Genomic DNA, 9,200 nt, shown 5'->3' on the forward strand with positions numbered 1-9,200 from the left:
GTCTTGGCCTATCTGCTTTCCATCCAGGAAAGGAGTAGTGCTTGGCTAGCAACTGAAGAAGAGGCAGGACAGGATCTGCTCACAGAATCACAGCATGGGCTGGAGGGGACCTTTGGAGATCACCTAGTCCAGCTCCCCCCGCTCAAGCAAGGCTACTAAGAGCGGGTTGCTCAGGACCGTGTCTAGACAGCTTTTGAATATCTCCAAAGATGGAGATGATCTAACTGCTGGAGCGGCTGGATGTACTGTGTGATCCACCAGTTTGTGTCTTTGTCTCAAGATGCTCTTGTTTGTTTGCAGTTTGAATTTGCTGTAAAACGCTAATCACGTGCTTGGCCAAGATAACCAGAAGCTGGCAGGCTCCAGGGGGAAAGGAAAACAACAGGCAGCTGCAGGAGACTGATGAAGAGCCTTAGTTTTTACTCGTGACTTTAGCAGAGGACCATTTATTTGTCTCTTGCTTCTTTGAAGGGCTGCAGAAAAAAATTGGTATGATCTGCATGTTGACATGTGCATTGGTGATGGAGCTGTGCACTGATCTTCACAGCCCTTTCTGGGGAAGATCAGAGGCACCTGATTGCTTATTCCAAAGAGGATACCCTTTCCAGATATTTTTTCCTTCCCAGTCACTCAGTGAGCCCTAGGCAGCCATAAGCCTGAGCCAATTTGAGCTAATTCTCCTGGAAATTATAGAGAGGTATTGAGAGGTATCATAATATCACTATCAAAGGATGAAACTGTTGGTTTCAGCTGGGCCAAGTTCTGGCTCAGTGACAAGTTCAGTGAACTCAGAGGTGCTACCTGGATATGATAAGAGCAATTTGGCTTTGTGATTGAGAGGAACAAAAGGAAAAAAGTGGTGAAATCAAAAGGATTGTGTGAATGCGGGAACAGGAGATCAAAAGTCCACAGAGAGGCGCTCGAGCAGCGTCATTTCTGTGGAGGCAGGTTACTGCCCAGCCATGCAGAGATGGTTTCTGTGGGAGAGGAGGCTGGTTTTTAATCTCACTAAATTATCTGCTGTTCTTTACAAGAAGCCAAATGTCATCCTACCTCTTTGTGTGCTTGCTTGTGCTTTGGAAGTAGGGGAAGTCAGAAGCTGATCTGATAATATTCTCCTACTGAGGGCCAGCAAAGGTTAAGGCTGTTTGAGTAAGCCATAATCTTACTGCTGGAAGGAATATGATCCTTTGAACAGGAGAAACGTGGGCTGCACTCCTTGCCTCTGCATTGCCTGCCTTGGGACAGCCATATCCACAGTGTCTTGCTACATACATTTTGCAGCCATCCTGAGGAGGACTTCACAAAGACCTGTCCTGTTTGGTCCATGTAATGTCACTGGAAGGCACTAAGGGAGACACAGTGGTGACCAGGGCAGGATGGTCATGCTTGTTCTGTTTGGCACACAGGGGCAACCCGTGGCCATGTTTCCCCCCATGTTGTATTCTAAAGGTTGTCCCTGAGAACAGGCTTGTATCTATATTTATGGGAACCAGGGACTACATGCATTTCTAATGGCTCCACTCAAACTCTCACTGTCCAATGTAGTGTCATCTCATTACCTGTGAAGCCAGTTCCTTGTACCAGACTGCAGTTTCTTCTCCCTTGGGTCAGCTATTGCTGAGAAGTTGCACTGTTCACTAAGATACACTCTACAAGCTAATGCTTGTGCCAGACGTTTCAGTCGAGTTTAAGTTGAATTTCTGCAAACCCATATGAGTTTGTCCGTGTTCTTGGTGTTGCTCTGTCTGGAACCTGACATTGGCCATGTCTTTGAGGCCAAAATATAGAGAGAAATTACTTCAGACTTAATGATGAAGCCTTAGATCATCAGACCTGAGAGATTTGCATCATTACTAGTGTAATGCTGTTTGTGTTTTGGCTATTGCCATGTGGGTTTTCGGGCCCTCTGCATAGCTGAAGGCAGCAGGACTTTGCCTGTGAAAACTACAGGCTTCAGAGGCCAAGCTGCAGGGCTGTGCTGTAGCCCTGCAGACTGGCAGTGCAGCAGGGGAGGACTCGTCATTGCGAGAGCCAGACCTTCACACCCGCACACCTCCGTGCAGCGACAGGCATCGCCTCAGCCCCGGGGGAGCCGCGCTTCGAGAGGAGGGGAAGGGGGATGACTCATGTCACTGCAGGGCTGACTGTGCAGGAGGTAACCTACAGTATCTGAATGGCAAATTGGGCTTGGGCTGCCAAGTGTGAAACGCTTGTCTGGAGTTGAGCTGGTCAGGCCAAACAGCTCGGATGAACAGATGTTAGGAAGTCTGTGTCAGCCCAGCCGAGCAAGCGACAATTCTCCTGGGTGTGAAGGGTCTAACTAGCATTGCCCTTGGGTTGGGAGAGAGGGGATGAGTGTGTGTGGAGGGGCTTTACACAGGAAATGAAGTGCTGTGTAGGAGAAAACCCCACGCTGAGCTATGAGGAAGAAACAATAATTAGGCAAGGAAGAAGAACTTGCCAGGTTACAATCCTGACCTTACTACCTATTAGAGTGTAGTACAGCACAATATTGCAGAACACACACACAGTAGAGGATGTTTCTGTATTAATCCTTTTCAAAACAGTGGTCTTCTAGAAATATTCAGTATCCTGATTTAAACTGCCTGTCGCATTCCATCACAGCCTGTGGTAAATTGTTCCAGATGCTGAAATACTTGTGGTATTCAAATCTGCGCTCTGTTTCTAACCTGAATAAGCCAAGTTCCAGCTTCCAGTCATTGGAGCTTGCTAGATCTTTGTCTGGGAGGTACAAGAGCCTACCAAATAAAGGCCTGGTTCAGTGTAGGGGTTTTTAAGTTATATATGTGTGCAAGGAAAACATGGGGTACCAAGAAGCTTGTAGTCATCATGATGGAGAAGGCGAAGTAGTGGATCTAAACTGTAGCATAGGAGGTATAGGTTAGGAAAGAGGGGAAAACTTGTGGTGGTTATGAGGAAGCATTTGTATAGTTCTCTTGAGAGCCATGAAGTCTCCATCCATGGAAGTAGCCTTGATTAACATCAGGATACATCAGGATCAAGCATCTAGGAAAGACATAGAATAGATGCTGCCTTAGCCAGGGAGATTCACTTAATGTGGGGAGAACTCTTGAGATTTTTCTAGCCTACACTTACTGTTTCCAAATTTCTAGAAGTCTGTGTTCCTGAAGCCTTCCCTATACCCTCTACATTTGCATCTTGTGAGCCTCCATGAAGGCTGTAGCATATTGTTGGTGTGGTGCAGGAAAAAGGAGACTCCTGGCATGGTACAGAGAGGCACCAGGACCGGGGACAGGACAGAGAGACCAAGAGATTCGCGGTGGCCCAGGTAGGAATTCTGCTACCAGTAGCTTTTGCCACATATGGATTTTTAATTTAATTATTTGACAAGCTGCTGGCAAAGAGTGCAGCAGAGATGGTGGATTCGGCAGGATTACACAGATCTGCCACTTCAGTAGCTCTCGCCCTTCATAGAATTTCTGCACAGTGAGTAGGTCAGAGGGTACTTCGGTACTTATTATGGTATATTTTTTTCCTCTTCTGGTGCTGTCTCTGTGGAAGCTCATATTTCAACAAATCATTTTCTTAGAAGTATTTTCTACTAAAAGTGGTACTAGAAGGTACCTTGGCATGGATATCTGTAAGGGCTAAACTGTGTTGATCAGCATTGCAGACAAGTTCCCTTATGGATGGTCAAATCAAGCCTGGTGCTGTTGAGTGGAGTAGCAAAGGGTAGAGCTGGTGTGAGCGATAAAAGAAAGAAGCTCAGGGTTATTTTGCTGTGCTGTGATCACTTCAATCAGGGATTGTATTTTTCTTCAGTGCGCATTACCACTGTTGTAAATCACATTGAAAATCACTGTTCCTTAGGGATCAGAGGGACTGAGGTTATTTATTTGTAGGAACCCAAGTGAACAGAGAGAGAATTGCACATTTTCTCTACAAAATGAGTCTAAATCAAAAGCTTTCCTGTGTATATATTCCACCTCTTGAAAACTCACATTGCATCTTCATCTGGATTTTCACCCATAGATGTGCCTATGACGGTGCTGGTTCCGACCTGATCGATTTGGGAGGGAAATGCGAAGCCTAACTCATTTAGGCTACCCATTCTGCTTGTGCACTTTCATTTAAGTCAATCTTAACAACAGTTTCTTCTACTGAATACATTAGGGCAGACTCATTACAACATAATTATTTTGTTGAAAGACACATGCATCTTATTCCCTCATTCTGTAGCTTCCTGAGGAAAAATGCTAATATAGTTTGCAGTTTGATTATCATTATGGTGACAACTGTTTTCCCATATAACTTCAAATTTGCTTTCATTCTTTAGGCACAGAGCAACTGTTAAAAACTTTCTTCCTCTTTTAGAGATGGCATCCTGCAGCTATGACATATTAGCAAGGCACTGGGGTAGAAGAATAGACACAAAAGATGTGTACTGAAATACAATGAATCGTTGGCAAAAGATTGGCCGATTATTGTTTTTAGTTCTTGCAGCTCAAAAACCTATATATTAGATCAAACACTGTTATGAATTCTTAAAGCATTTTTAGAAAATTTAAATGCATCTTCTAACTTCAGTTGTGGGCTCATGTAGCCTTCCAGCAATAACATTTTCCAAAGGATGAACTGTTTCTGAGCAGAATGCCCACTGAAGTAAATGCATTTCATATGAGAGGAGTTTCAAGTTAGCAAGAGCTGATGGTTAGATAAGTAAGTAAACCTGATGGAAAAGTGAGCATCTCCACAAGAAGTCTGAAAAAAACGTGTAAAGATATCTTCAAATTTTGAATGCAAGCCCAATACGTTTCATTTTCTTTCGTATCCTAATCAAAGGGATCAAGTGAAAGAATAAGAATTCCAAGGAAGCAGTATTTATTTTATGTTTTTGTTTTTCTTCCAAAGTATGAAACATATCAAGATACATCGAAATGTATCTTGATAATTTTTCTTCCATGGTGACAGTCTTTCAAACAAAGCTTGTCTTGGCTAGCTCCATATGCATGCTCAGTGTTTCAGGATAGAGTAGAGGGATTTTTGGAAGGAGTGATTGATCTTGGATTTCTTTACATTGGGGAACTCAACTGGAATTCCTTCAAACATTATTTTCACTGGCCCCAACAGGCCTTGCTCAAATTAGAGACTTCTAAGACTTTTCATATTGGCTTAAGGTATTGGCCTAGAAAATATGTTGAAGCTGTGTGTCTCATTCACTGGTGGCTTGCTGACAACTAAATTTCCATTGCCTCAGCATGCAATAAAACTGTGCTGGGATAATAATGCAAGGGCCGTCTGATTTGGACAGTTTGAGTGCACTGAAGAGCATGAAATGCATTTTCCTAGGTCCAGCTCTTTCCTAATGTGGCCTCCTTGAGTGCAGTGGATTTAAATTTCAGAACAAACACTTCTCACTTAATAGAAGGGAACTTTAGTTGCCCACAGCCACACAAGCAAGCAGAAGTTGAGGTTTGCCAGAGGGACATTTGCAGAGCACTTCCCTAGCCATTGAGCTTTATGGCTTCAGACCATGAGTCTGCTCCACTCCACTGTCTCTTGGCAACACACTGGCCCAGAGCTCTTCGGGCCAAGGCAGAACCTCATGGGCTTCCAATGAAAGCCTTTCTGTTCTAGTGGCATCGTCAAAGTGCTGTGGATCAGTGATTATGATGATTGGCCTCCACAAACTATAAGGTGGGTGAATCTCAAACTGAGCCCTGCATTTGCTGCAGTGGTTTGAGCAGGGCCAAGGGTCTGGAATCAGAAAACCAAAGAAGAACTAGCGGACACATCTGCTCTGCTCCACCTGCAGCCTTCCCTGATGGGGAAGTTCACAGCCTTCCCAGTGCTGGTGACATGCACCACTGCTGCCCGGCTCAGCAGAATTTGGTGACACATGGTTCATGTTTATGGGATTATCGGAAGATGATGCAACCAGCACCCAGATGGACCAGAAATTTGGAAACTCCCTCCTACTGGCACTGCTTTGATGGGAGAATAAGGGAGGTTTTGGAACTAAAGCTGTGGATGCTTGGGAATCTTCCTGGTAACCTGCTGCAGGAGTCACAGAGCTGCAGGATAGACTCTTCTCATGAAACAAGTACCTTTTGTGCAATTATGCAGGATCCTCTCTCGTCTGTAGCACCCTCCCCATCACAGCAAGGCAGATTATCTGTGCTAATGTCCTCATCTCTGGTGAACAATATTGCTGCTATATTTAATATGAGAGAGGGTTATTACAACATTATCTGGAATGAGCCATAACCATTGTAGGTCGCTCTGTATCTCAAAGCTAGTTTCAATTAAAATGGCCAATAACTTTTGAGGTCTTTGACTTTTGGAGTTGAAACAAAGCAACAAGATGCTCGGGTGGTTTCATTTGATTGTACAACTCCTTATTAGAAGGGTGGAATCAGGTTCCCCAGCAGCTGAGTCCTGCAGTTTGCCTGCTAGATGTGAGAGTCTGGCAGCACTGGCCCTGCTGGGCTTCCAAACACACGTGTGTATTTGGGAGCAAGGTATCATTTTCCACAGGTCCATGGAAGGAGATACTATCATCCTGGAAGGAGATACTATCATCCCCCACTCCACTCTTGTGTCATCAACTTGATTTTATTATGAGCCAAAACTTCTGCGGGAACTCATCTTGCCTGGCGTGCCATTTAATCAAATGGCCCGTTAGCTAGAAATGAAGAACTAGCTCATTAACAGTTGCTCATTTTGGAGGAAATGCAGGAAGTTTTCCTTCGCTGAGCAGCACAGGATGTGTTCGCACTGAATCCATCCCTGAACACACATATGGAGCAGGCATGTGAGAAATGAGGGGGGAGATCCAAATGCTCCCCTGTCTGTTGCCTCCTGAGCTTCTGCAAACTTGAACGTCACATCTCCAGCTCTGCCAGCATGTGTCAGAGTACAAGGTCATATCTCCCTTTACCTGCAGAATGCAGAAAACAGTCTATAAGTGCAATGTTAGAAGACTGAGAGGAGCATGCAATTAGAGATCTGAGAGCCTTTGTACAGGAATGTGCTAATTAGCCCCATCAGAGTTTTACATGTCTCTCTTCCCTGTGCACATCAGAGTTCAAGCTGTTTATAGTCACAGTAAGTTTGGAAAATCCATTTTTATCCAACACCTGACGGTTGGTATAACCTAGGTAATTGATCTTCTTTGCCCGGACCTTTGCCTGTGACCTGCACATGATCGATATGAAAACGTAGCAGAGGGGAGCTCAGAGCTGTAGCTGACACTGAGGGCAGTTGGCAGTCACATACATTGCTTGGCCTGAGATGATTCCCCATTTTTACTGTGTCCCTTCTCAACTCCATAGCTCTGTTTTTTTTTTTTTTTTTTTTTTTTTTTGAGTATTTCTCTATATAGGGCAGTTTCCTGACAGAGGACTATGACTTCATGCACTTTAATCCATCTTTGTGGTGTGGGGACTGTTTTAATCCCAGAATCAAGGGGACTGAGAACAAAATTAAGCTGCCTCTTCCCTTCTGCTTCCTCTGTGTGTGCTTTGCTTCCTGAATCTCCAGCACTCCTTCTTCACTGACATGAGCTGTTGGGCAAATTGCTTTCCCCCACCTCAAGTAATGATGGGTTTCCACTATTTGCTAGCACCTGTCATGCACCAGTATGTTTTGTAATCATTACCTCCAGGAGAAAATCATCCCAGGTATTACTATATGGAGATTTACACTCAAATTTATGGTCTGGGCCTTTCCTCAGGGCGCAGAGACAATCCTGCACTACTAAATGATTCAGATAATCTGGAGCACTACAAAGTCATCCACCCATGGCTGTAGTGATATGATTAGAGGCCTTTGTAAGTGTGCATGTATATTTTGGCTTTACTTTGGTATCTAATCAGTTCGTACTGAGTCAGAATTATCACCATAACATGAGGAAAAAGACCTCGTGCTTGTTTGGGAAAATAAAAGCAGACAATGATGGTACCAATGAATTATATTCTTTCTTAACTGTGCTATGGAACCATATTTTCTCAGCCTGGAACTTCAGTCTTGATTTCCTTAATAGCCAGTTCTTTCATTCTCCTTGTTTGGCCTTAAAAGTTATTTACAAGGTACTTCTAAAAGTGGATGATTTAGCCTGCTATAATGCTTGGTTTGTTTTTGTCTCATCAAATTGCCTGCTGACCTGCAAGCGGTGGCCAAATCAGACTGAAATTAAAAAGGTGGTGGAATATGCCCCAGTCTCTCCTCAATCAATACCAGCCTAAATTACTGCAAACTTGGAGCCATGGTGCATGTAATACATCATTTTGTAACCCCATAAATTGCTTTTAGCTGGTCTCTTCTGATTTCTTTTTAATGGCCTCTCAGCTAAGATCAAGTGTAGCATCAGTTTTGCATCAGCTGTGTACCCTACCAGGGGACTGTCTCACACTGGCACGGGGATGATCTCAGCCAAATTTTTGTGGCTCCTAGATGCTAGTCATTTTTAAGTTGCTCTGAGGTCCATTCAAAGAGGCAGCACTGGCCTGCCGTGTACCTTAAAATCCTTCCCACGGCTGCTTTCTTATCTCATCCTTGTTTTAAAAAGGAAGGAGAAGTGGAGAGAGGATTTTGGAATTTGGGATTTAACTCCTTCTGGGCTATGTAACTCCCAGCCTAGCGTTTCTTGCCTTCTTGTGGCCAAGCGGAACAGTTTGAAAGCTCCCGTCCTGCAAACCTCCTCCTGCGGCTGCCAGCCATCCCGGCTGGGGAAGCGCAGCCAGGGAACTGCTTCTCGCTCCCGGATTATCCCTGTGCTTGCACGGAGCCGTGTGAAACCCCGGGAGCAGGTGTCGCGCTCGGCCTCCTCCGGAGGCGGCTCCATGGCCCTGGCTGTGGTGGAGGATCCTCGCCATCTGCTCGCCTGGCTGGGCTGGCTCGTGCGTTCTGCTCCCCAAACCCACCGGACGGGAGGCCACGGAGCTGCCTTCAGACCTGCCGTTTCTGCACTGAGATAGAAATACAACGGGCACCAAGACAGGGACTTGGCACCCGCCACTGATCCTTTCCAGAAGCTGTATCTGCAGAATTGTTTTAAAATAACAGTGTTTTTGGTTTTTTTTTTTTAGGAGACTCCCACTCTCCTAAAGTTAGCCCACTCTAACAAGACACAGGAAATGGAGTCTTCTGCAAAATAAAATACTCCCCTGTGCTTAATTTCAAGGAAGGTATTGGGGCTAAGGTGTAGCAAATAG

The sequence above is a fragment of the Tinamus guttatus genome, unplaced genomic scaffold (assembly GCF_059628265.1).
Source record: "Tinamus guttatus ecotype Peru unplaced genomic scaffold, ASM5962826v1 Tinamus_guttatus_pri_ptg000004l, whole genome shotgun sequence".
In the NCBI taxonomy this organism is placed as follows: domain Eukaryota; kingdom Metazoa; phylum Chordata; class Aves; order Tinamiformes; family Tinamidae; genus Tinamus; species Tinamus guttatus.